General features: G+C 47.1%; 1 long non-coding RNA gene across 2 annotated transcripts; it reads left to right on the top strand.

The window, feature by feature from the left end:
* The first annotated feature begins 279 nt into the window (after positions 1–279).
* Positions 280–27,360, top strand: LOC146891258 (uncharacterized). Of its 2 annotated transcripts, none has more exons than XR_014997808.2 (5): positions 280–519; positions 17,614–17,714; positions 18,680–18,793; positions 25,888–25,974; positions 27,153–27,360. It is a non-coding gene; the product is annotated as an uncharacterized LOC146891258 (long non-coding RNA). The 2 variants fall into 2 exon arrangements; XR_014997809.2 differs by lacking the exon at positions 280–519 and adding an exon at positions 7,588–7,782.
* Positions 27,361–27,813: the final 453 nt, after the last annotated feature.

The following is a 27,813-nucleotide window of genomic DNA, read 5'->3' as shown; positions in this document are numbered from 1 at the left end:
AATAACCTAGGGAAGATTATATTTAGGCTGCATGCCATGTTATCATGTAATTTAATTCACATGAAAACCCCGATGAATATTATCAACAATCGGTAAATGGGGAAACTGAGGCTTGGAGGTGAACCAACTGGTCTGTGATCAAGTAGGAGCCCACGTCTGTGTTTTGTAGTGTTTTCGCTGAGGGAAGATTATTCCTAGATATTTTCGAAATTGGGAAGAGATATCCAGCTAGGACTGTTTGCTTATCTCTTCCCAGCAGTGTTCCCAGGAGTCCTGGTTCCAAGTTCCTGTTCCAGAGGGAGAGCTGGGCATCTGCACTGCCTGCGGATGCTGCCCATCTGCTGCCCAGAATGCCTGGCCCCCAGTGCAGTGTCTGCTGTGCCCGCAGTCAGACAGCGCAGGCCAGTTCTGGTGAAGCGACAGGAGTTGTGAAGCAGCTGTTTGATGTTGCCTGCTGGTTTGAGAGCCAAGCACTCGACAAAGTGGCGGAATGAAATGCTCAAAGCATTCTTGTTTCAGGTGAGGACGTTTTACTTACAGAACATCCAGGTTTTCTTTTCTTTCTTCTCTTTCCTATGCCCATTTATTTCCCCCCTCTCCTGTCTTCCCTCCTTCCTTGCCTCCCATACTCCAGCCCTTCCCCTTCCTCCTCTTTTCACCCTCCACTTTCTTCTTTTTCTCCTATTAAAAAACTTCCTGTTGCTATGTCTTTTTTCATCTAAAAGTCTTTTTAAAATATTTTATTTTTATTTTATGTGTATAAATATTTGCCTGCATTTATGTCTGTGCACCATGTGTGTGTAGTGCCTATGGAGGCCAGAAAAGGGCATTAGATCCCCTGGAACTGGAGATGCGGAAGGTTGTGATCTGCCATGTAGATGGCTGGAAATTGAACCCTGGTTCCGTGGAAGAGCAGCCAGTGTTCTTAACTGCTGAGCTGTCTTCCTAAGATCCTTCTTTAATTAAAAAAGGTACTTATTTTATTTACTTGTATGTGTATGTATGTATGTGCACATATGTGCCATGGCCTGCTGACAGGCCATGCGCTGGCTATTTCTCTAAAACACGTCTCCTCTTGAAAGACTCCACCTAAGCATTCCATTTTGCTGTCCTGTTTCCCCATTTCTCATGCCCATGGATATGAACTCATCTCTCTAGTTCTGGGCACACAACTCCACAGATGAATAGTTTTATGAATTTCAATGTGTAGTTTTTTTTCATACCCCCAAGGTGCTGCTTTCAATTAAACCAAGGTACAGTTGGGAAATTCTAAAACAAAATAATTCCTTCTCTGCCAAACTGTCACTCAATTTAGATCAATAAAAATCTGCCTAAAAGGACAAGGCCTCTGTCGGCACCTGCCTGTTCCCTCTGGACACCGCTGCGGCCTCTGGAACCGGGAACTACAAGATCTCGGAACCACAGACTTGGCTTTAGACTTCGGGCTTGTGTGGTCCAGCTGAGCACATTGTGACTCACATGCACACCCCTGTTCGTCCAGCAAGCCCACACAGAGCACTGCCCTCCAGGGAGGAGCTCCAGATTTCAAGGCATACATAGATCGGTACTGCTCCTGGCGGAGTCATAAATACATTTTAACCAAGTCTAACATACAAGGTAGACTTTAAGCCATATGGCCACTCTTGGTCTTTAGATTGCTGAGCCCTTCCTCTTGATTCCTGTTTCTCACTCTCCGAAGCAGGTTAGGTTAGGTCTCCCCAGTGGATGTGCTGTTAGGTTCTCAGAGTGTTTTCTCTCTGTGCTCCAAGGCCTAGGAGATGTCCCACTAGTAACGGTCCCTGGGTCCCTAACCTCTAGCTCCTGGGTCATGGTCAGGTCTGTTCCCTCCTGCACACTTTCCAGCTGTTTCCTCGGCAGCCCCGTCCAGGTTGCTCTTTATAGTTTGTGCTGTCCTCGGTGACTCACTCCTTGCTCTGGCTGTGTTCTCTCTTAAGTGAAAACTGCTTTCGGTTTCTTTTATGCTTCCAATTGCCTTATTAGCCACGGGCTGGCTCCCCGTTGCACGTTTTAAGCCATGACTCTGCCGGAGCCACCTGTCCAGCTCCCCATGCCTGAGCTGGTGCTGGAGCTTCCTGGGGGAACCCATGATGGCTTCTGTGCCAGAAGACAAGGTTCGGTCCAGAGCCAAAGGCAGCCTTCTACTCTTTCTTTCCAGAACTGGGGCCACAGGCAGGCCAGAACTGGGTAGAAAAGCTTCTGATTTTCATCTGTAATTCCTAACATGTGAGGAAAAGATGAGGGAGTCCAGCAAGGGAGTCCAGGAGAGGTGGTAAAGGCTGGCTTAGGCATTTCCAGGCATTTCCCCAACTTTCCCCACCTCACAAGTTACTACACTCTGTAGATAGAGAGAGGATCCATTTTTTTTTCCCTCCTGGGATAGAATAAAATTTCCACTTCAATGTTCAGTGTCCAGTATTTATGTGGGGAAGATGTCCTCATTACTTTTCAATTGCTGTGCTAAGATACTTCGAGCAAGACAACGTATAAAAGAAAGCCTCTAATTTGGGGCTCCTTGTTCCAGAGGGTTAGAGTTCATGGCTACCATGGCGGGGAGCATGACAGTAGGCAGACAGACATGGTGCTGAGGCTCCTTGTTCCAGAGGGTTAGAGTCCATGGCTACCATGGCAGGGAGCGTGGCAGTAGGCAGACAGACATGGTGCTGGAGCAATAGCTGAGAGATCACATCTTAACCCACCAGAATGAGGCAGAGAAAGAGAACGGGAGTGGTGTGTACTTTTGAACCCTCAAAGTCCATCCCTAGTGACACGGTTTTTCCAATTATGCCACACCTTCTTACCTCCCCAGAGAGTTCCACCAACTGGGGACCAAGTCTTCAAATATATGAGCTAGCAGGGTCATTCTCATTCAAACCACCACAGTGGGGGAGGGACTGTCAACCCCCTAAGAAGCTGAGGCTCTTCGGTTCTTTCCCCCAGCCTTCTGTAGGCTAGGCAAAGGGAGGCGTTCTAGTCCCACTAGACAATTCCTTTTCATTTCCATTCCCGACGCCATCCCTCCTTCTTCCCCCATGAACTTCCCCATTTGTCTAAGCTCTATCCACACCATCTCCCAAAGCCTCCCTAAAGCATCTTTTAGGTCCGAAGAGTGCAGACTGTCTATGTTGGACAGACCTGGAGAAGAGGCCTGTGATGGGCAGGCAGTTTTAGCGTCCCTGTTATCTACACCACCGTATGAGCAACAGCATCAGATTCTGATGGACATGCATATCTCTTAATCCTGTGGATTCTTTCCATGTATGATGGGTTACAAGCGGGTCGGGTGGTAAGGTGCCATACAGGTCTCTAAACCGAGGCCCTAATGTCCTGGCCAAAGCTAGTGTTGTGCACAGAGGTTGTAGAGGATGTAGACTTGATTTCCTGGGCAGACACTGGCTTTTGCTGACTTCTTGTTCCTGGAGATTGTTCTGTAGGGAGATGCCAAGGACAGAATGACAGCCACCAGAGGGATGGAAGACCTGGTACTTCCTCTTTCGTTTTATTACCTTTCTGATTCCAGCCAAGTATATGTTGTGATTCCAAACCCCACTCCACAACGATGTGTTACGTCTGTTCTGGTTTCTGCATTGATTCACAATGAATAAAAATTAAGCTGGTACTAAATTTTATGGACTCTCTCTCCCTCTCTTTTTAATTCCACCTCTTTGAGCTTTCACTAGATAGTGCTTGCGGGAACTGAAGGCAATTTTAATTAGCATCTTACTACAGTAAAGAGGAACCCAGATCATCACCCTGCAACCTCCATTGCTGTCTTCTCTCACCCTGCCCATCTACCTCCAAGTAGTCATCTGTGCCTATCCCTCAGGGCTTGCTCAGTGCTTATTTGCATCACAAAGTTTCCTCTGGTGCCACAACCCTGGCTTTAGCGGTCTGAGTGTCGCCATGTTTGCAGATGGACAGCTTTTCCACCTCGGTGCCTGCATTGATCGCCTCGGGAGAGCAATTGACTTCCTGGTCTGTGTCTGGCAGCCGGTTAGGTTCTCCAGCTAAGTACTTGAGGGTCAGGACAGCATCTTCAGGTTTTGTTTCCATATTAACCTGGTATCCTGCCTTAGATGCTCACGGGCTCCCAAGTGTGAACTGAACTAAAAATGAGGAAAAGCACTGGTCAGACAGTCTCAGAAGGAAGCAAGCAAGTTGCTGTCTAGAACTACGTTTCTCGTGTTTCAGTGATCCTCCAGCTCATGTGGGCTTTATTGCCTGGGATTCCCAGGGACTCTTGTTGTAGAACATGATTTGAGAACAACTTGTTGGGACCAAGACTTGCAAAATACACCAGACAAAGACCAAATCTCACGTGACTTATTTTAAAGACAGGGTTCTAGTCTAGGCTGGCCATAAATTCTGAGTAGCTGAGGATGACCTTGAACTTCTGAACCTCTCACCTTCACCTTTTGAGTGATGACATCAGATGTGTGAGCCCACACCTAGTTTATGTGGTGGTGGGGTCACATCCAGAGCTTCACGAATACAGTGCAGGAACTTTGCCAAGTAAGCTACATCCCCAGAAACCACATGAGTTGCTAACAAGAGTTTATTTAAGAAAAAGATTTATGCTTTTTTTCTTTTGCTTTGATCTGTGAGTTTATTTTAGTTTTTTTAAGTGTGTGTGTGTGTGTCTGTGTATACATGGTGTGTTTGTGTGTGTGTGTGTGTGTGTGTGTGTGTGTGTGTGTCTAGTCAGTTTTCTCTTTCCACCTTTATGTGCATTCAGAAGATTGAACTCAGGATGCCAGGCTTTCAAGGCTAGCTCTTCTACCCGCTGAGCCATCTCTCTGGCTCCAGAACTGGGAATTTCTTAACAAGTTTTAAGGACACACAAATAGATTATCTCTGAGAGTGCACACACACCAAAACGATAACTAACAAAAATACTTGCAAATGTCAAATGAAATCGCTTATTTAATTTGTGCTGCTAGCTTTAATTCATTTATAATTAATCCCTGGTTTATTCTCAGCCATGGCCTGTTTGCTCTTGACCTTCCTTCCTGTCTGCCTTCTCCCTGCTGTTTCCATAGTTTTGTTCATTAACTGTTGGAGTTTACAGCCCTGAGGAAAAGGTACTCTTCCCAGATCAGGTCCCTCTCTTGGGTTATGAGCAGTCCCACCTCCCCAGCCCCCTGAGCCTTCATCGTAACTTATAGGAACATTCTTTCATTCCAATGTTTCAACTGGGACTTAAGAGGCAGAGTAAATATTTTAAACAGTCTCATAATTCTTTGCATTTATTTAAAATATGTATGCATCAGATAAATAAATGTATGGTTTATTTTGTCTTTTGGCTGGCTGACTCAAAATATCCTTTAGACTTCAGTTGTATGGTTAGAAAGCTATTGGCTGAGGAAAAAAAGAAATCAAAAACCAAACCAAAATACTAGGCTATACATAACTAACCCAACATGAGTTCATAAATCCTTTTTCAGGGAGTTTAGACCAATTTCTAAATCTTAAGAGATGCCACCTGCATCTTCCTATATTAAAATGTAAAGAGAATCATGGTATAATTAACTGAAGTATGTCTAAGGCGGGCTTGTCATATAGAGAACAAATGGGTATTTGGGAGGAGGTGGGGCCTGAGAACTGTGAGGGTCCAAGATGCTAGTGTGGATGTTGAGATGTCTAACAAGTACGTGTGAGTAGGGATGAAGGAGCCTGGAGGCCAGCATGTGCTTTGATGTATAACCACAGGTATATGCCAGTGGAGAGTCACATGTCCCTTCTGCCAGAGGCAAGGGAAATGACTCCTTTTGGAGGATAGGGACCCATTTCACAAGTTCCTAGGGGTGATGCTGCTGGCTTTTATCTAGCTGCCAGAAATTCTTCTACCGTCCAGGTTGAGCTGTGCCAAGACTGTCATTTCTGGACATGTGTACTACCTGAGACCTGACACTTAAAATGTGTGTGTGTGTGTGTGTGTATGTGTGTACCCATACCACGGTGACTGTGTGGAGGTTAGAAGACAACTTGCAGGGGACAGTTTCTTCCATGTGGAACCCATGTGGGATTCCAATTCAGGTTGTGAGGCTTGGTGACAAGTTCTCTCACCCATGGAACTCTCTTGCCAGTCCAAACTGTATGCATTTTGACCAGTGTGTTATCTTTGCTGTATTGCACAGTAGAGAAAGTTGGCATTCAGAGGCGTGAGAGGCTTAGGGTTAACTGCTCTGGACAGTGTTATAAAATGGCATGAGAGGGACCTTGGTGGGTGCCAAGGCAGGTGACAGAATACACCAGGCAGACAGAGCTTGAGTGTGGAGTTTGAGATAAAAGGAATGGGAAGGGAAAAGAGAGAGAGAGAGAGACAGAGAGAGACAGAGACAGAGACACACACTCACAAACACACACACACACACACACACACACACAGAGAGAGAGAGAGAGAGAGAGAGAGACAGAGACAGAGACAGAGACAGAGACAGAGACAGAGAGCAGGAGAAGGGAAAAAGCAGAAAAAGTCCTGCCTGTCCCTTCAGGGAAGCAGCAGGAAAAAGAAACCACGAGTGGGTGGAGCTTGCCTCTTTAAGGGGACTTTTGCGCCTGCGTACAAACTAGGACCCTGGGCTGGCCAGAGTAAAGCCTGGGTGTATCCTACCAGATGACAGGGCAGGCCAGCACAATGCCTGAATCCTTCCTTACAGTTGCAGGTCTGGTCTGACAGGATGGGTCCTGAAGACACAGGCCAGAGACCACAGAGGACAGCTACCAGGAGGTGGTATAGGAAGGACCGAAGGGAACAATCTCTTTATTCATGCTCTTCTTTATAAATTTTAATAAACCAGTTACTCTTTATAGATGTGTGTAACTTAGCTTAATTGAGAGCAGAGGTCAAAAGCTCCCAAGGATGATGTCAACCTTTCTACCAAGGAAGACTCAAAGACAATAATTGGCTGGAGAAGAGACGGACAATTTAAAGAATGTGTCTGGAAGCTATTTTGTACAGAGAATAGTGGTTTTCATTTCAAATGTTGTGTTCAGAATAGGTTGGAGCCAAGGGCAAGTCTGACCTTACCCCAGACTCCCCCTGGTTCTGCCACTGGTGCGGACTGAACGTAGCTGCAAGCGATGTATTTGGTCCCCAGTTTGGTCACATGCACATGCACGTTGTCTGGTGACAGACGCACTGACATCCTGACTACAGAGGCTGCTTGGGCACTCGGAGCGTCAAGCAGTTTGTGGACGGAAGGGGCCTGGTGTGAGTCTAAAGCTCTCCCACTGCAAGTCTAACAGGACGAGTGGAGCTTGGGCATCTGAACCCTTGGATGAGACTGTGCTTAGTGATCAAGAGTGGATAAAATTCCATTAGAGGTAAACGTTGTCAGACAGCGGGCTGGGAAGATATATTTTAAGCTGAGAAATTACTTAATAAATTCAGCCCAACACTCTGTGACATTTCCCACAAGACTTTAATGCTGTTTACAAATTCCAGAGAACACCCTGAGTCGTTTCTGGCATGGGCCTATGATTTATTTCAAAGGAAAATGGGACAGAGTGTGTGGGTTTGTGTTTAATGTGAGAAGGGATTTGGAGATGAGAAGTCAACTGGCATGAAAGATTGCAGGGCAAATGCAAAGCAGCAGAGCTTGTGGGTGGCCCTGCAGCGTGTAAGAGGGCACTGAGCAAAGAGGGGCCTCGCGCCACCCCAGGGCTAATCAAGCGGCGCCGTTCGCCCAAGAGCCTGGCTTAGAAGGCCACGCTGGATCCAGGGCTGCAGGCGCATTCCGGAGACCTTCACGTTGAGAACAGGTAGAATTTCCCCCCTCAGGAGGGAGGCTGCTTACTTTTCTTTCTTCACAAGAGTCAACATTCAGAGAGTGTGGACCTCAGGTAGACTGAAGGAAGGAATTCCTTCCCCTGTGAAGGCTTGGCGGCGGCAGGGGTGGTGAGATGCCCCGATGGGTAAAGGTGCTTGCACTGCAAGCCTAGCGACCTAAGTTTGATTCCCCAGAATCCACATCAATGTGGAAGTGGAGGAACTTCACAAAAGTTGTCCTCTGGCTTCCCTATGTGTATGCTCTTTCCTCCTTCTCCTCTTCCTCCTCCTCCTCTTCCTCTCTTTCTCTCTTGCTCTCTCTTTCACATACACACACCCTGCACTTAATAATAATAATAATAATAATAAATGAGAGCTTGAACTAAGAACACAAGGACAAGTTGGAGATGTGTTCTCTATTTCTGATACTCTGTATTTCCTGAAAAAAGAGAGATGGATTACGTGGCATTTTGATTTAATCTCCCCGTGAGACAGAGACTACCTTGGGACCAAGAAAGGTGGTCCATCCCTAGCAGGCAGCCAGAGTGATCCAGGGTAATGGGGGTTCAGCGATTGGGTGATGATGGAGGTGGCCGTGCGATTTGGGACTGGCAGCAGGAGGAACTGTGGAATTCTTTCTCTCTTGCTTCCCCCACTCCCCTGGAAACCTCTGGTTTCATTCATCTTGTTTGCCATGGAGTATGTGGTCTGAATGGGAACTGAGGACAGTGACGTTCCCCATCTTTCTTGGGGAGAAAAATGACATTCCATTTGGTTTTGGAAAATACACAATATTCCCCATATAAAATATTCAATCAGTGTCATTAATCCTCCTGCCTGGGCTGGCCCTGTCCCACTTAGGCACGAGTGTCAGGGCTTTGGCAATGGCTATAGGCCCAAGAGCTTGATTTCCTTGGCTGATGATGTAATCAGAGGTTCCAGGGTCCTGAGTCAGCTGACAGGTAAGAGTCAGGGTATACGTTGTCCCCAGCACAGTGTGAAGGCTTAAATGGAAGGACGCCAAATGACCCAGGGCCTCTTACAGTTTAGCTAAGGCTTTATAGGAAAGTGCTGAGTTCGATAAATTAATCCCCACCATGCAACGGAGAGTGCCACTCCAAGAGTTCTGTTGCATGCAGCAAAGCAGCAAAGAGCCAGTCCTCATCACCTGTGCCTGGCTGGACCTGGGGAGTCTCTCCCCTGATGGTTACCAGGACATAAGTTGACTTTCTCCTCCCTTATACCTTTCTTTCTCACCTCTTCTTCTCTACCCACTTTCCACTCTGTTCTTATTTATTGTTTCAAAGTATTTCCCCCTCAGCTTTAAGATATTGACAAATAAAGATTACATCTATTTATAGTGTATAAGATGATGTTTTGATATTTGTAGAATATGATGTATTGATATCCGTTTTAAGGTGATTAAATAAATCTGGTTAACATTGTTATGACCTAACACAAAATGTTATACTAAGTAAAATAGACAAAGACAAATACCACATCTTATCTTATTTATTTATTCTTAAATAATAATAGAATCCAAAAATGTCAGAGTAGAAGGTGTTTTAAGATTATCAACCTCAAATATTTCTTTGGCTATGGGAAAAAGTCATGGAGTCTCTCAGATATCTTCAAACTCCAACACAGCTTGTTTCCCCGCTCCATCCTTCCCAGAGGGATGCCCATTTGTCTGGAACCTGTGCATGTCACAGAAGAGGGCTCTGGGCCCTGTGGCCCGATGTCATGACAGTTCTGAGCTGATGTGATCCCAGATGAGCTGAGGCTGTAAGGCAGGGCCAGCTGCAGGTGGCCGCTGGCACAAGCTCCCAGGATAATGCTTTCCTGGTACAACTCCACTGTCAACTAACGGGCTTTCTCCTGCCCATGTGCTCCTGGGTGTTAGCTACGTGTGTTTGCGGAACCCTCCGGGCTTTCTATCCTGGGCGTTGCCACACAACTCTCGGCACCTATGCCCTGCACAAGTGGGTCTCTGCTCTGACCCTTCCAACTCCTGGGACTCTTGTTCTTGTGCAGAATCCATTAGATCTACCTGGGACTTCTCTGACCTCCAGCGCTCCAGACTGACTCAAGGTCCTTAGGACCTTAGAGGAGGACCCTTTTACTGATAGTGTAAGGAGGCAGGGGAGGGAAGCTTTCTTTCTCTCTCTCTCTCTTTCTTTCTTTCTTTCTCTCTCTCCTTTTTTTTTTGTTGTTGTTTTGATACATAGTTTCTTTGTGTAACAGCTCTGGCTGTCCTGGAAATTGCTTTGTAGACCAGGCTAGCCTCTAACTCACAGAGATCTGCCCACCTTTGTCTCCTGAGTGCTTGAATTACAGGCATACACTACTGCTGCATGACTGGGAGGGAGTTCTTTTCTGAAGGAAACCCGCTTCCCAGATGAGGGTAGCACCTTGGTCCCCAGACTCCTGTGAGTCTGACTTAGATCCTGAGGGAAGCTGTTGATGCTCTGCAGGATATTTTGTCCTGCACTGGATCCTGTCTCACCCAACAGCATGGGGTCTGGGTGGCTGCCTTAGCATGCAGCTCTGGGTACCAGGATCATGTCTTCGCTCATGCCAGGCAGGACAGAAACTTCTGATGGTCTTCACAGCTAATTTTACCCAGGATCCCAGAACTAGGGAGATCATTGGCGCTTCAACTGACTCCTTCCTGTCTAGAATGGGGACGCTGGAGACCAGGGAGATGCGAGCCTAATCCCCACAGTTTATTAGTTGTTGGGAGCTGTGAACCCCCAGATCCTGAATTTCTGGTAAACAGCTTGTAATACTTGCAGCTTCTCTGAGCATGAGACCCCCAGGAGTTCCTGATGACAGGGGAATGGTTTCTGGGGCGTTTGGCTGGGGCGTGGCTATCCCCATATAAGCTGCCCCTGGACACAATAACGGGGGCATTCTTAGGGCATTCCTATTTCAAGGATGACCTGTGTCTCTGTGTGAGTCTTTGTGTGTTTCAATCTCCAGCCCCTTGCCCGGTTCACGAACTGTACGGTAGCACATATAGCGCATACGGGTGTGGTGCGCTGCAATTAGTGACAGAGCTGGCTTTACTTTCCAGGGCAAAGGCCAAGCAAGGGGCCGTCACCAGCATGGCTGCCTAGCAGCTCCACAAGGCCCAGCAAAGCAGGCAGCACATCTGTCCTCCCAGATGTGTAGAATCCTACCTGGTGCTCTGAAAACTGACTTCTTGGTCCTTTTTGGATTTTCATAGCTGACATGGGATTTTGAGGGACCCGGAAGCCACTGGCTAGGGTAATGCTAACACCTTCAAGATCTCTCTGGAAGCAACCATATTCTGTATTTCAGGGCCCTGGCTACCTCGAGGGTGGGTAGTTCACAGCTACTAAAATGATCAGATCCCTTCAGCTGTAAGAAGGTACGACAGCCACGTGATATCTGGAACATTTGTGGAGTTGCTGAGCGATGAGGGAGGTGAGGGGGGTGCTTGAGTATGGAGAAAGACCTCTCCTCTAAATGTCTGTGACGCTTAGTCTTGTTTTGTTGTCTCGGGTCCTTTCAGCAGTGTAGTGCTACAGTGCTCAAAGGGAGCATTCTGCTGTTCTGATTATAGCTTTTCTAGTGAAAGGGTTGGGCTCCCGGCTTCAAGGAAAAGAAACGGTAGGAGCTATTCAGCTCTGACACTGCACGTTCCTTACCTGGGCTCCAGCCTGGGGGAGCAGCTGGAATCCATTGTCCACTCACTGGGCGTCATCAGCCTGGCTGGGCGTTATCAGCCTGGGCAGTCCCTCTGCCACCAGCTTCTCCAGGAGAAGCCCAAGGAGGCTTAAGCATTTCAACTAGAACAAAACCGAAGCTGAAGAAGCCACGGGAGTCAGAACCGAGTGATCTCCTATCACAGAAAGACAAGAGTCAGAGCCCTCTCTGCCCCGACGTAGTGGGCTGACTTACTTCCCCATAGCAGATGCTGCCAGGACATTCATTGGTGATGAAGGGGCCGGTGCAGGTGATCCTGCATACGGACTTAGGGACTGACGGAGTGAGGACAGCACCCCACCTTCCACAATCAACTCTTCCCTCCTGGAAGCATTGCTTGTCCTAAAACCAGCTTGGGGCTTCCCGTGGTGCCCGTTCATAAATGATTCAGGCTCTGCTTTTGGAAAGTGTTAAAGCCCCATCTCTTTTCCTTCACTCAGGAGCACAGACAGTGGTCTGATGCTGGAATTTAATGCCCAGTAAAGCTTTCAGGTTTAAGAACAGAAGGGCAGCACAGCAGACAGCACACAAACCTCCTACAGTGTGGCCAGGCTGAGGGAAGCACGGAGAGGAAAGGGCTGCTGGGTACTCAGCTGGGGAGCCAGGCTGCGTAATGCCCTTTTTAGGGCTTGCAGCAGGCAAGGCCCTACTAGGCTCCTGGGTGCAGTCCTGGTCAGAGTTAGCTTTCCATCACTCTAACAAAATAAACGAGATAATGAATTTATGAAGAGAAAAGATTCACTTTGACCCTTGGGTTTAGAACTTCTAGTCCAGGGTTAGACAAGTCACTGCTCTGAGCCCCTGGTGGGATGCGTGGCAGAGGAAACTGCCCATCCCATGGCCGGAAAGCAAGAGAGGGAGAGCAAGAGGCTCGGGATCCTCCAATCCTCTTCAAGGGCATGTCTCTAGTGACCTAAGGATGTCCCACTGGGTTCTGCCTCCTAAAAGTTCACCCCTTCCCACAGCACTACCAAGGTCTGTGCCATAGGAATTCTTGAGGAATCCTCACAAATCTCAGGGAGTTCTTCAAGAGCCAGAACCCTGCTGACCTACCACCTCTCAGCAAGGCGGGGTACCCTTTCTAGAGCTGGTGGTCCCAACTCAAGACCTTTTCGTCAGTTCTCCTGCCCACAGTTTGAAAGAAAGCAGCGCAAGTGTTTCAGGCTCACACAAACACTCCTCTGCTTGCTAGGAGGTTGGCACGCCATTTCGGGTCCTGTTAGCTAGGCACGCTATCTCTCGTTAGTGTTCGGGTAAGCCTCAGTCACTCTCTGGGGCCTAACCCCGGGCTCTGCTACTCACAGAAACATTTTCTAGGTGCTCTCGCCCTGTATTCCACAGCCCCATGGTAGTGCATGTCTGCAACTAGCAATGATGGGGATACAATACTGATGGTGGCAGCTGGCGTTTGTGACATGCACACACACCGCCAGGTTCTCTTCAAGCTCCTCTTTCTATTAACTCAGTCTATCCCTAACATTCCTTTTCTGGCAGATAAAGTCATTATCCCTATCTTGATGGTACAGAAATACTTTCTTTATGACCCCTCCCCCAAGGCCTTTGGTTTTGTGTGTGTGTGTGTGTGTGTGTGTGTGTGTGTGTGTGTTAGTGCTTGTCCCCACTGTGCCTGTGAAAGGAAAGGGATACGGGCACACTACACAATAACAGTTGTCATTCAGAGGCTCTCCTAGCCATGGCCTGACAAGTCCTCACTGTCAGAACCCCAATGAGAATGAGTATTTTACCAATTTTCCAAGGGTAGTTCAGCTAGAAGTGCTTCATTTGCACACACAATATGTATGTCTTGAGGCTTCTGCAATCCTGGGGTTAAATGCACATTCTTACCCTGTCCCTTTACCCAGGGCATGGCTTTGGGCTTGGCCTCTCTGCCCTCCAGTTGCATTATCTGGAAAATGGTAAGTAGAAGTGTCCACTTCGTAAGTTGTGGTTAGCACCGAATGAGAAAAAAGCACGGAAAGAGCCTTGAACAAGATCCCTGGCACACTCCAAGAACTCTGTAAAGGATGGTTGGCATTACCATGGTTTAATGGGATGCAGCACTACGAATGTTTAATGAGCACCTATGACGTGATTCAGGCCGAGGTTTCACATCGAGTACTTGCTTCCTCTGTTTAGATTTCCCTTCTTTGTTTACCAAAGTGCCCCGAGAAGCACTAAGCCCACAGAAGCTGATCGATCAATGCTTCGTGATCAACGACAGTCATTACGAATGTTTTCACCTGCCAGTCTTTTCTATGTTTCTTCTCTTGGGAAAACCAGAGGCTGTGTGATGATCGCCCAAAACCCAATATTGGGAGCCAGGTGACCCAGAGGTTAAGTTCCTCCCAGCTTTGGGCCTCCACGACTTGCCTTAACTGCTCTCTTGGTCCTTTGTACATTTCAGTTCTTAAGGAAAGTGAGTGTCAAAGAAGTGGAGACCTTGAAATGCTCCCCAACGCTTTGCACCTGGAGCTAAGTTACCATAAACTGTTTTCAGCTGAGAACCAGACTCAATGGGCATCGACCCCTCCCCCTCTGATGTACATGTTAGCTCATCTCTCTATGCTTACCTACGGTTGTGGCTGAAGTGAACTTGCTCCTCAGTCCCCATTTTCCCTATTGAATTCAGGACAATCCCATACATATGGTCACGTGCATACATGTGAACACCTACACAAAGCCTTTATTAATACTGGGAGAAAACTCCTACTTCTTACTTGGTCACTGGTACCCCGGCTTCTATTGGGAGGGAAGAGACTACCAATTTGGAAACATTCAGAACTTCTTATTCCAGTCTTGCTGAGGTTGTTAAATGTGAGCAATACGCTAGGTGGAGGCCAAAGGAATGCCGTATACTTCATCTGAGAAAATGGAGACACGCGGTCTGGCTCAGATTAGCCAGGGACACTCTGACACCTTCTTCATATGGACAGCTTAGAAAGGGACACTCTGACACCTTCTTCATATGGACAGCTGAGGCTTGTCCTTCAGGGGTGCTTTCCTAGAAAGGACTATGGCTGAGACAAAGTTCTGGAATTGTTGTGAGACCTCCAGGCGCAATGCTTGCCTGGGAAGCGGGAGTTAGCGTCACATGACAGAAACTCGAGAGCATGAAGGTGAAATTTTGGGCTCAGTTACATGACCATCGAGCTTCTCCTTCATCCGAGCTGAAAGTTACTAATTTTATTTCTTTCTGGAGTTCTTACAGACAAAAAGATCTGGTCTTACTCTGTGAATTTGTCGCGGGAAGCCCTTGGTTAGGTAGGAAGTGGGTGCGTTTACTGGGGACTTGGGTCTTTTGACTGTAAAGTAAGAGAAACAGCCCCTGCCAAGTGTGTGTGCATTACAGGCGAGGCTTTAATGGGGCTTTGGCTCATGGGAGACGAGAGCAGCAACTGGCCAAAGAGGCGGCCAGGCTGCTCTTAACCAAAGCACTTATCGATTGCAGGGTTGGGCTAATGGAAGTCAGAATCTTGCCTGAAGGACTTCAAGTGCTTAGCAGTGCAGGGTGGGTGGGAGCTGACAGACTTCAGGTGTTGGGGAACAAACTGAGATGCAGAAGTCTATTCTGCCTTCTCTCCTCTTTCAGTGGCTCTCTCTCAGGGTACCTGGTCAGGGGTGAGTGCAGGACATGGGGAAGGAAGGTGGCAGCAGCAGTAGGGATGTAGGGGTGGGGGAGGCAGGAAGGAGCTTCTTTCTCTTCTGCCTGAATGGAGGAGCAGCCCAGGGCAGCTGGTCACCCTGTCTCCCAGTCTGAATTTGAACTTGATTTGAAGACTTTAACCTAGGGCGTAGAGTGAAAGAGGATGCCGCGAAGAGTTGCTCAGACTCACCAAAACATGGCAATAAGTTGGGAGGGCTGAGTCTGCCTGTGGAAATGGGTATGAAGAAGCTCTCTCTCTCTCTGGTGTTCAAGGAAGGGGCTGAACTACATCTCCTAGCAAGTGGTCCTACAACAGGGATCCTGGGCAGGGGAAAATGGGAGGGACGCTAGCCAGCGTTGGCCAGCTGTGAACTGGCAAAGGAGTCTGTGTTAGAATATTGGAACAGCAGACCTAGGGGTATCTTAACCAGCCCAGCACCCACCTCCCCTGGGAAACTTTAGAAGCCCTCAGCCTCCTCCCACCTTCTTACATATCCCCACCTTTTGCAGGTCTTAAATTATATCCATGGCAGTTACTTGTTGGCACTTCCCTTTCCTATCTAGAGTGACTGAGAGCCTCGAGGGACTTTCCCCTGTGTTCTGTCTCTCTGTCTGGCAGATAACAAGAGGACAGTAATAACAGGTTAGTTGGCAGGCTAAAGGCACTCAGAACCAAGCAGGCCATCTCACATCTCTTCTAAGTGGCGTGACCGTTGGCTTTGGACCCTGTGAATGAAGATTGCTTACTTTGTACATTTCCCAGTTCGTGGTCCACCTTCTCTCCTCTGTAATGGGGCCCTGCCTCTGAGAACAGAGACTTTACATCCGCCCTTTGTGGTGCTGGGCCTAATTTGGCTCAGCATACCTCCAAGTAACTAATTCAGAAGCCAGAGGGCGCTGCCCCCTCCTCTAAGATGCCTGACTAAGAGTTGGCTGGGGGAGGTGTGGTGGTCTTACTAACAACCCCCTCGCCCTAGCACCAGCTCAGACAGAGCAAGAGCTGTTTCACTACAATTTTAAATTTATCTCTGCACCCTGCCAGGATGGGAGCCTCTTCCTTGGGGGTGAATTATTTAATCACTTGTCTTCCCCTTGAATCAATGCAACTAATGAACTTTTTTTTTTTCCCTCTTCCTCTTTCCCTCTGCTATTCTGCTACCAGCCTCTTATTATTCAGATTCTCGGATTCTTCTAGTCTGAGCCCTGCATCACCAGGGACTTTACCTAGGGAAGGTTGGCTGCTTTCCCCTCAGGGCACTGTCTACTCTGGAATAACACCTGCATAGGCAACTGTGCACGGTAGTCTCACTCCTCAGTGTCACACAAAGGCAAGGCCCTTGAGCTGCCTCTGAGAGGAAAACTTCAGAGCAAGGAGGTGGGGGCTACAGTAGCAAGGGAGCCGTGGAGTCATTTGTCACGGCTAAATGGAAATTTATTGCTATAATCCCAGGGCTATAGAAAGGCTTCAGCTAGGTTGGCAAGAGGAACAGAACTCCAGAAATTTCTGTGTGTGTATGGGGGAACCGAAAAAACCAAATGTCTCTAAATCAATCTAACGGCTGATGGGTTTGGTGGCATCGGGAGTCTTGACATCTCTGGGATGTGGGTAGCCTGAGGTTAGGGGCATGAAGAGCTGGCTCATTTCCCAGACAGTCTTGTAGGTGTCAGTAACTCCACTACCACCATTGTCCCCAAGTCTACTGATCCTTCAGGAAAGCCCAACCTTAAGCCTATAATGAGACTAGGAAAAAGAAGCCCTACAAAGAAGCCTTATTATATAAATAAGAGAAGGTGAAGACGCCTAAATCAGTCAGGCCGGTCATGAGTCTCCTTGGTCCTATTAGCAGTTGTGTCCTGACTAGAGGCCAGTGTTAATCTCCAAGACACAAGGAGAAAGACCGCAGACCCAAATCATTTGGGCCAAATTAATTAAAGCAAGCTTTTTTATTTGCATACTTGGGCTGCCTCCCCCTAAGGTGGGGTTTGAGAGGTCAGCGTTGAATGTGAGGAAGACAATGTTGTTTTATAGTTCAGGGGTAAGGGGTTCCCCAAAGGGGGTTTTGTCAGGAAAAGTAGTTGGGGTTACAGGGACAAAGCATAATCATAACAAGTTAGTCATAACTACCTCCTGAAGCATGATCGCAAGTTGGGCATCACAAGGTCACCATGACAACCCTTTTGAAGCAAAGGTAGGGTTGCAAGATGGTTATAATGTTTTGAAACAAAGACATGGTTTCTGTTTCCAGGAGCAGGCAGTGCAGAACCATTTGTAGTTGAGACTACAGGCGGGCCATAGTCTGATCCTTGAGCCTAATTTGTCTTTACTATAAGATGACTTTTAAGCCTAAGATGGAGGCAGGCTAGTTCATCACCAGAAATGTCGAAAAAATGTTCTGACTAGAGACATTGGTTTGTGTCCTTGGTTTTAAATTTTTCTTCTTTTGCACAGAAAATTAATGAGCAGAGCCACCTGGAAGATAAGTGTGGTCAAATGTTTCACTGATCTTTGGACGGGTGTGCTGAGGCCTGTCTAGTCACCAGGATGCAGAGGTAAGGGATACCTCACAGGGCTCCATGGTCTGATCAGCTGGACTGATCAGTCCACCACCCCATATCTCAGCCAAATCATTTCAAAGTCCAATTGACTTCCTTAGCAAAAAGCCTATTTAAGCCCTAGATGAAAGTCTCTTGGCAGCAACCCTGTCTCTGGCCCCTCCAATCGTACCCCAAGTCTAAACTTTGCTAGCGACCCTCTGTGAACCTTCTGCTGTGTGGAGGCTCTGTTTGCGTTTTCTTTTTTTTTTTTTTTTTAATATTTTTTATGGTTTATTTAACTTTATTTTATGTGCATTGGTGTAAAGGTGTCAGATTCCCCGGAACTGGATTTTCAGACAGTTGTGAGCTGCCATGTGGGTGCTGGGAATTGAACCTGGGTCCTCAGGAAGAGCAGTCAGTGCTCTTAAGCGCTGAGCCATCTCTCCAGCCCCTTGCGTTCTCTTTCTAATAAAACTTTCTGACTTCACGCATCATTGTCCTTGAAATTCCTTCTTGTAATTTGTGAGACAGAGGACCCGGAGCCACTGACTAGCAGAAGCTGCGGTGAGCATGAATGTCTGGCACCTTTGCTCTTGAGTTAAGCCTGCTTGAGACGAGAACATCTCACATCATACCCACAGACCTCCAACTGTCCTAGTTTTACCTGGATGTATTGACTGTGTGCCGAGCTCTTCCCTACCTACTGCAGAGGAGAGAAGTGTGCCTGTCTCTCAGGTGGCTTATAACCTAGCGGAGGAAGAAAATTAAGACCAGGGTTCAAGTGGGGACACAAGTGTCATGCTATTTGCATGAGCAGGTGTGTGGAGAGAGGGCTTCTGATGACTGGGGCAATCAATCAATCTCTCATTCCTTGAATTTGCTTCTCAGTTTATGAAAAATTTTTGGATAGAAACTCTATCTTTTTCTGATATTTTGATGCCTTTGTCACTATTTCTGTTAAGTCTCCACTTTGCTGACAGGACCACAGGCTGAGAGAATTTCAACAATAATTGAACATTGGCTCTGACTTTGGGTTCTTTACCCTTTTTCTCGCAATATGCCAAGGACTGAAGAGAGAGGAAATGAGACTCCGGGTGAGTAGGGTTTAGAATGGTGGGAAGTACATTTCAGGGAGGAGGAATAGCAGCAGCAGTGCGCCTGCTTGGCACAGTAGAGGCTAAAAAGTGTTGGATGAAAGAGTAAACACACCAATGAAGGCACGAATGCCCTTTGTGCTATGCCAGTGGGATTCCAACTAATGTCCAGGGCTTGTACTCCAGAGGAGGGTGTGACTAGATTGTGGGTCCTGCGGGTGTAGGCAGAGGAGTTTGGGTTGGGTGGAGACACTGGGGCTGGGGGCGGGGCATGGAGTCTTCCCTGAAGGAATGGCAATCGTGTCTAGCCCTGTCTATCCTATGCCTGTCTGATGGTGTTCTGAGGGACATAGAGGTAATGCAGGTAGAATGCTGCCAGATGAAGACAGCTTTGAGTTTCCAGATCCCATGGAAGGACAAGCCTGACAACCTCCCCAATTGCTTCCTCCTTCCTTCCTTCTTTCTTCTCTTGCTCTTAATATGAGATAGGTGTTGCATGATATTTGATCACAATGTGAACCCCGAGGCTGCTTAATTTACTGGAAAAACCTGTTCCTAGTTGTGGTGTGGCTCAGCCCTAGGACACACCTTCAAGTCAAGAGTTTTGGCTTGAATAGTTTTAACAGGGTTAAATAAAGACAACCATAGGCCAAGAGGCTGAACAAGCAACCAAGTGACAGGAAATGAACATAAGATTATTAATAAAAAACTATTGAGAGTAAGAGGGAGTCAGGAGGATGGATAGAGAGACAAACAGGAAGTGGAAGGGAGGGACATTGAGTTGAAGAATTCTTGTTTGAGACAGTAGGAAAGACGAGAGGCTTCGGGGGCAGTTACTAAGGAGGAAGACAAGTCGGGCACTTCCTCTGCCTCTCCAATCTAGCAGGCTTTCACCTCCAGCATCTGGCTCCCAAGTCTTTACTGGTGAAATTGAACGATTGAGATTTTGTTAAAAACAACAGTCAGGGTCTTGTTATATAGCACAGACCGATGGCCTGGAACTTGCTCCACAGCCTGGGTTGGCTAAGAACTCTTGTTCTTTCTGCTTCTGCCTCTCAGCAGCTGGAATCACAGGTGCATGCTATGGACTGTCAAACGAGGACCCCCTCATTTCTTCAGAGCTCATGGGAAACATTACCGCTCCAATGCTCTAACAGCCAAGTGTCCATACAGTCCTACCTTTTCATGGCGCCCTCTGCTTCTCCCATGTAGCACTTGTCAACATCGTAATTGGTCGGTTGATTAATACCCGACTTGGCTGTGAGTCCCCAAGTTCCGTAGATCAGCTATTGCTCTATGGTGTTCAGGGTTGACTCTCCAGCAAGGAACATGAAGTTGGGGCTAATTGTCAGGAAGTGTGTGCCTAATGACTGAATGGACCTTGGAATGGGTGTGATGATATTAATTCACACGGCAGGTGGGAGGATGTAAGGCCATCTCATAAGATCTTTGCAAAGCTAAAGATTAATAGGAACAATCACTGTTGCTTGGGCAGAAAGAAAGACCATTTAGGGTAGTGACTCTCAACCCAATCCTGCGGCCCTTTAACATAGTTCCTCATGCTGTGGTGACCCCCAGGCATAAAATTATTTTCATCGCTACTTTATAACTGTAACTGTGCTACTGTTATGAGTCATAAGGTAAATGTTTTTGGAAAAGGAGGTTTGCCAAAGGGGTTGCGACCCACAGGTTGAGATGAGTAGGCATGATTTAGCATGTCTACTAGAGGCAAGAACAAGTTTGTTGTCAGTCAACAAACTTGACTTCCTCCTTGGTGGGAGAAAGGGGAGGGGTAGAGAATGATGTGTGTTTGGAAGAATGACACAGCAGTGTGCTGATGTCCATACGGAGACTGGAGGAGGCCAAGAATGGCAGCATCCTCAGGGAATTGTTGAGGCCTGCAGGACAGTTCTCTCTTCTCACCAGACTTCTCACGAGGCTTCCCACCCTCCTCTGCAGACTGGCTTTACTGCCCTTTTCTTGGACCCTCTCCGGTTCCCTGTCTTGGGATTCCTTGTATCCTCTTTACCTGGCTTAGCCCTTGGTGTTCCCTACTTGTGATCCCAGCCGGCCCCTCACTCTGATCTCTCCTTTCTTCTGTCTTCTCTCCTTCACCCTCAGATCTTTCTAGCCATCTCTCTCCATCACCACTTGGTGCGTTGCCTTTTGGGGTTTAATCTCATATCTCCTTTTTTTTTCCTATTAGTCGTCTGCCCATTCAGTTTTGCATGCTGGGTATTTTTTTATTTTTTTGAGATCTGCCAGATGGATCGATACCAACACTGACAAATTCTTTCGACTTTTCTTCTCTTAGCCCTTCCACCTCTGCCAGCTGCTTCCATCTCCCCTCAATTCCCCATCCTTTCTAAATTCCTAGATTAAACATATACATTGTGATCATTGAAACTGGCCTAGGTACCAGACTACTCTTTCATTCCCTTTTGTGTTCCTTTCTTTGCATTTTCTTGGACAAACTGAGCAAGCCTGGAGTTACCCCTTAGCTGGGACCATTCTCTCTGCCCTGACCTAGCATGCCCTCAGCTTATCTGCCAGGTTTGCTCTGGCTTCCCTCCCTCATTGTCTCTTCCTGTCTTAATCTAATGCCCCATGCATTTGTCTTCATGTCAGCATGCCTGTCTAGAAAATCGTCAGGGGACTTGGACGTGGCTGGTGCCACTCCCTTTCAGTCTAACTAAGTGTTGTCATGGGAAACCCGTCTCTTCATAAATACTTTTTGATGCTAATGTGCATGATGTTGCTGATGAAGAGATGACGGTAAGTGAGATAAATCACGACAGTTTCTGGACCGGGTGAAACAGGTATTCAATAACCATTAGTAGACTCTTAATCTGGATGGTAATGCTAATTGCTTTTCAGACTCTCTTTTTGATTGCCAATAATGGAAACTGATTCAAAGGGGCTTCTGGAGGAAGGAAGCCCAGTGGGGTGGAGCCTAGTGCACACCCAAGGGCAGAACATGAACTTGGGCTTCTTTGGAGTCAGAAGCCAGGAAGTACGATGCTGTCAACCATTGGGCTAGCTGCTGTCCCTGCGTGGTTTCATCCCGCCCCCCTTTATTCTTCTCTTCTCTATGCACTTGGTTGGATTGGGGTGGAAATGGAAATGGGGCAGAGGGCACCTTCTCTCATCCATCCTAAGAATCACAACTGACAGTCTTGTAACAAAAGGCAATCAGAGACCAGCAGAATGGCTTAGTTTTTTTTTTTTTTATGATGTAAGAGGCTTCAGAAGCAAGGACATAAAGACCCAGCAGAAACTGTTTGTGCTTAGGGTCAGTGAAGAAAGGACAGCTGTGGTAAATGACACCAGACAAGAGGGTGTGACATGATGTCACCGGCAGAATGGGACGAAGCAAGGCCTGTCTGTGGCAGATTCCTTTTACCCTCACTGCAGCCTTCTTTCTTCCCAGGCCTCTGGGTCAAGGGAGAAGGGAAGAGTGACCTTCTAGGTTTTATCACTAATTTGGAAGGAAGAGGGTTCTAACCTCCATGATGCAACTTGGTGATGTGGGATTCCCCTCTGTATGCTGTGAATATGTTTTATTGCCATTGGTTAATAAAGAAGCTGCTTGGGCCTATGGCAGAGCGGAATAGAGCAAGGCTAGGAATTCCTAGCAGATAGAGGAGGAAAGAAGGTGGAGTCAGAGAGACGCCATGTAGCTGCTGAAGGAGACAAATACTAGAGAACCTTACCAGTAAATCATGAACCTTGTGGTGATCCATAGATTAGTAAACGGGTTAATTCAAGATTGTAAGAGTTAGCTATAAATATGCATGAGCTAATTGACCAAGCAGTATCGTAATTAATATAGTTTCTGTGTGATTATTTCAGGTCTGGGTGGCTGGGAAATGAACAAGAGACCTTTGCCTACATGTTGGGGAGAGGGATGCTATTTATCAGACACACTAAGAGCGGATGTTGACAAAAGCATAGCACACGCTCACAGAGACTTTTTCTCAGGCTCCTTTAGAAGCTTTCCAGGCCTTCTCCATAGGGCTGTACTTTTGGGTGTCATTTCATGGTCCCCAACAGCAAAGCATGGCCCCCCCCCACCCTGGTGTCAGTCATCAGCTCTCTGAGCTCCAGGGATGCCACCAACGTGGCTTGCAGGTCTTTATGTCTAAACGTAAGAGAGAAGGACATGACCAATCCAGCTGGTGCTCAACACCCCACTTTGGTCTATCAGTCATGGATGGAAAAGTGTCATAGGAATGCTTCCTCTGATGACAGAAGTGATCCTTACAAGTGTGATAATGTGTTTCGGGCAGGAGGACATGGCAGAGACAACCGAAATCGTCTCCCATAATCGTTTCCCAATGCGGGGGGAAAGCAATGTTTGGGAGACTGGATGCTGCGTGAACTCTTTTCTTCCGATGATCCTGGCCTTGAGCATCTCAACTGAGAATCATTCCAGGAAGCAGGGCCACAAAGCAGCCGAGCTCAACGTGTCCAATGTGTGGAGACAGCGTCAGGGCACACCTAGGTCCTTCCCTTTCCCAGGACCTGTTGGATCCAGGCACTTTCTGAGCCTTCTAGACAAGCCCGCGTGGCAGCCTCTTCTTAGAAGTTGATTACAAAGGCAAAAGCTCTCCAGCTCCTGGCAAAGATAGAGAAGAATCCTCCCACACTGGATGGGCTCGCCCTTCTGCAAGTGATTGCTTTGGCTCAGATAAGAAGTCTAAGTTCCTCGTGAACCAGCAGATTGCTTATAATCTCTGCTCTCAGCTTTGAGTTCAAACAGCCTTAGTCAAACTCCTCATCACACCCCACTCCTAGCAAAATCTACTTTCTGACCTCTTTTGCAAAGAAACAGATGCTTAGGGTTCTTGGGAGGATGACAGGGCTCTGGAAGCTCTGACTGCTGGGAAAAAACACCACCCACTTGGTAATGGAAAGTTCCGGTTAGGAACTCATGCTTATGGAGAGGGGAGGGCTCATGAGTCCCCACTCCTAGCTAAAGGGCTATTGATTGTTGGCGACTTCTGGGGGAGGGAGAGTCAGTCTTCTTTAATGGTGTGGCCCCTGGTGAGTCAACCACAGCTCTGGCCCCACACTCTCGAGTACAGGAGTAGCACAAACTGCGCTTGGAGCATTAAAACAAAGAAAAAAGACATGAAATTGAGAAGGGCGTGGAAAGTGATGGGTGGCTCTGAGAAGAGTTGGGGGAGGAGTGGGGGACAAATATGGTAAAAATTTACTGCATATATGTATGAAATTGTCAAATAATTAATAAAAGTAGGTTTACAAGAAAGAACTCAAAGTAGGCAGCCTTGACTTATTCATCCTGGTAGATTGGCTTATGGTTAAGGAAGTGTTTCTTCTCTTTTTGCTAAAGCTCAGGGATCGTATTATCTGGGTCTGAGAGAAGAACAACAGGCAGTTGTTCTGGCAGTTGCCAGAAGGAGGGAGGTGAAGAAGAGGAGAGGGCCATGTCTTAAAAGTTAGACATGGAAGTCAGACAGTAGTTGCATGGGGGCAAGATATGGGGTCTTCAGCAAATAACAAGGAAGCCCAGAGGGTCAGAGAGCACGCTTTGGCTCATGGGTGTGTTGGAAAAAGTGAAAGGAAGAGGGAAAGGGAAGATTACGTTTTTGAGTTAGAGTTCAGAAAAATGGGAGAGACTTTGTAAGCAGTTGCCACTTACAAACAATTATATTTAAAACTCTTGTATTTAAAAGAGTCATGGGGAAACCAAGGCCTTAGCAGAGCTCTATATCCATTTACCCCTGATGTCCCGTCTTTGCCTTGTATCTGGAGAGAGTGCAGCCTCTTTTCCATGTCTTGGGTCTCAAATGCTGAGTCCTTCATTTATTAGTTGTTTTCTGGGTCAAATTCTTTTTTAGAAAATATTTTATGTTTTTTTTAAAATGTGTATGCCTGTATGTCTATGTCCCATGTGTATGTTTGATGCCCAAAGAGGACAGAAGAGGGTACTGGATCCCTTGAGACTAGAGTCATAGACCCTGTGAGCAGCCATGTGATGCTGGGAATCAAACCCGGGCCCTCTGGACAAGCAGCCACTGTTCATAAGCACAGAACCATCTCTCCAGTCAAATTCTTAATTTCTTTCAGTTTCAAGGTTTTCCTAAATAAAATAATGGCTAATTAAATGCTAACATCATTGGGTTATTCTGAGCTAAAATAGGGTCCGCGTGAGTCTCCTGCCTGCCTGCGTTAAGGACCCTCTGAACCGACGCTCTTACCGCTGCTTCCTAAAGTGACCAGCATCTTTCAGAGGTGACTTTTAAAATCACAGGCACAGAACTGAAAAAAAAACTATGTCCCCATGAGTATATCTAGTGTGGACTTTGAAGAATGCTAGATCCTCTAGAAACTGTCACTTAATGGGATGCTCCGGGGATTTGGGGCAGACTTGCAGGGTGAGAAGTGAGCAGGCTAACAAGAAGGGTAGCCAGGTTGGTTTCCCAATATATCGATTTCTATTCAAAGGTAATCACGTTGCAGCTGCGTGTCCCTCATGGACTGGCCCCTTTCTGCTCGCTGGCCCTCTTACTCTAGGATTCAGGAGGCTGGTGCCCTTCTGCCCACCCTCAGCTCCCTAGCAAGGTGATCTTCTGACCCTGTCCTGATATTTTCTTGGGGCTGCTATGTCTTCTCTCATTTTCACTTGTCCTTTTCTATTTTTCAACTGTCCAAGAGTTCTTTTTAAGTCTCCTGACTTTCCTGAAGTTATTGGGTGTTAAGTAATGTGCCACATTCTTTGGTAAGAGAGTTGTTTTCCATCCATCTGTCCATCCATCTAGCTATCCATCCATCTGTCTATCCATCCATCTGTCTATCCATCCATCTATCCATCCATCCATCCATCCATCCATCCATCCATCCATCCATCCATCCATCCATCCATCTATCCATCCATCCATGCTCCATCCATTCACCCATCATTATCATCATCATCATCATCATCATCATCATCATCATCCATCCATCCATTTAGATATCTTTTATGAACACTTACACGGCACCAGGGTCTGTGTTGAGGACCAGGAATCCAGATATTCTTGAGATGCTTCATCTTCCCTGAAGGTCTAACAACAAACTCTCCTCTGCAGGTGTCAAGGGAGGGCGCCCACTCTTAGTGTTCATATTTTGGCTCCTAATCCCGCTGGCTGATTCTCTAATTGAATACTTTGCATACGGTAAGTTTTCTTGATAGCCTCACTGCCTGCCTGGCTTTTCCAGCCAGGGATAATATCCCTTTGTGCACTAATCGGCTTTCTGCGATCATCCACATCCTCCAGATTCTCAAAGGCAACTCAACTTGAAACCTCTTAAGCAAACAGAATTCTGGAATTTGCATAAATGATTAGGTCTGCACTTTCAATTTGGCCAGGGTGCTTCCCAGCTTGCCAGGTCCCTGTGACTCCAAGGTGGGGCACTCATACACAGAAAGAGTGGTGTCTTCGGCAAAAGGTGTGGAGTCAGTAGAGCCTAGTTGGGTCAAAAGCTTTAGGGCCTAGTTTCATCTCTACCATCATTGACAGCGTGGCCTTGGGTGAGCTTCTGAACCCTTTCTGTCTCTGTTTTAGACCAGTTCTCAGCTAAGTAAGAATTAAATAGGCTAGCCCATCGGGGATACATTCATAATTGCAGAGCTTGGGGGGTAAAGGTAGGAGGATCAGGAATTCAAGGTAACCTTTGACTACCTAGAGCGTTAGAGGCCAGCCAGGGCCACATGAGACTCTGTCTCAAAAAAACTAAAATAACAACAACAACAACAACAACTAATCCCAGCCTCCAAAACAAGCTAATTCAGGCTAAACACTGTGTCTGAGCCAGAAGAAGTTCTTGGTAAATAACAGCAAAGATAGTAATAGTCATTCTTATTGGAAGATAGAAGAGGATTCTGAGAATTTGCTAGTGGATTCCTGAAAAGATGACTGCTCATATCCGCTGTTGACAGAAGGGACACCACCTTTATTAAGACGGGACGGTGTTAAATCTGTTCTCTGTGCCATCTCTTAGCTGTCAAGTACTTCCGTGAGGTGGGCATTCTGGTTTTCCATTTCCCGAAAGAAAAATTACTAGAAAATTTAGTAACTTGGTTTAGGATCACATAGCCAGAGGTAGTGAACAAGATTTGAAATCAGGTCCCCTGACACCCCCACCCCACCCCCTTTAAGTGTCTATCCTAAAGAAAGGAAAATTTCTGCTGTAGTAGGTGGAGTTAAGGCTTAGACCAGTGTGCTACCCAAGCATTAGACCACTGAGCCATAGTCTCAGTCCTAGGAAGGAAATAAAGAGTAGATCTGTTGGTTTTTTATGTAGACCCACTATCTGTCTCAACTGAGCAAATTGTTTTTGCTTGATTTTATAGAATAAAAGCCAAAGTTCTGACAAAGCCGAAGTCCAGACAGAGGAGCAACGAGGCTTGGGTCTGTCTGTGTCTGCCAAGTGGGGTCACTCCTGAGTCTCTCTCCAGTTGTCTGTGTGACCTTAGGCAGGTGACTCAACTGGTTTACACTCCAGTTTCTTTACACAGAACAGCAGAGAAGAACAGACAGCCTCCTCCCTGCATCTTTGAGCCACAGATAAATGAGGTAATTTATTGAGTGGGCCTCATACACTGGGAGCTCCGTAAAAATAGAAGGATTAGTACCATCTCCCCGTAAATCTCCCCCCCCATCCCCTTCCCTATGCCATCTCCAGCTTTAAAGCCAGAGCCTGCCAAGTTATAATCCCATATCTTGGCATTGGAGAGGCAGGCCTTTTATTCTTGGTGACCCTTGTGTCTTGTTGCAGCTCTCAGAGTGATACGGCCTTTGCTGGTGTGGCTTGGACCAAGGGCTTGAGTGCATGAGCCCACTGATGCTTTCATGGGTGCCTCCTCGCCACAAAGCTGCTAACAGCATCCTAGGGCAGGGTTCTGTTGGAGCCTCATGGACCGCCACACACACTCCCATTAACTTCAGCCTCGAGAGAGGCAGCTGCCTTCTTTAGCTCCCCCATCCAAGGCACTCAAGGCTATTTCAAGGGGC

Source organism: Myodes glareolus, chromosome 17 (assembly GCF_982192425.1).
Source record: "Myodes glareolus chromosome 17, mMyoGla1.1, whole genome shotgun sequence".
NCBI lineage: Eukaryota > Metazoa > Chordata > Mammalia > Rodentia > Cricetidae > Myodes > Myodes glareolus.
Note: the sequence above shows the minus strand (reverse complement) of the source record. Positions and strands in the feature narration are given on the sequence as shown.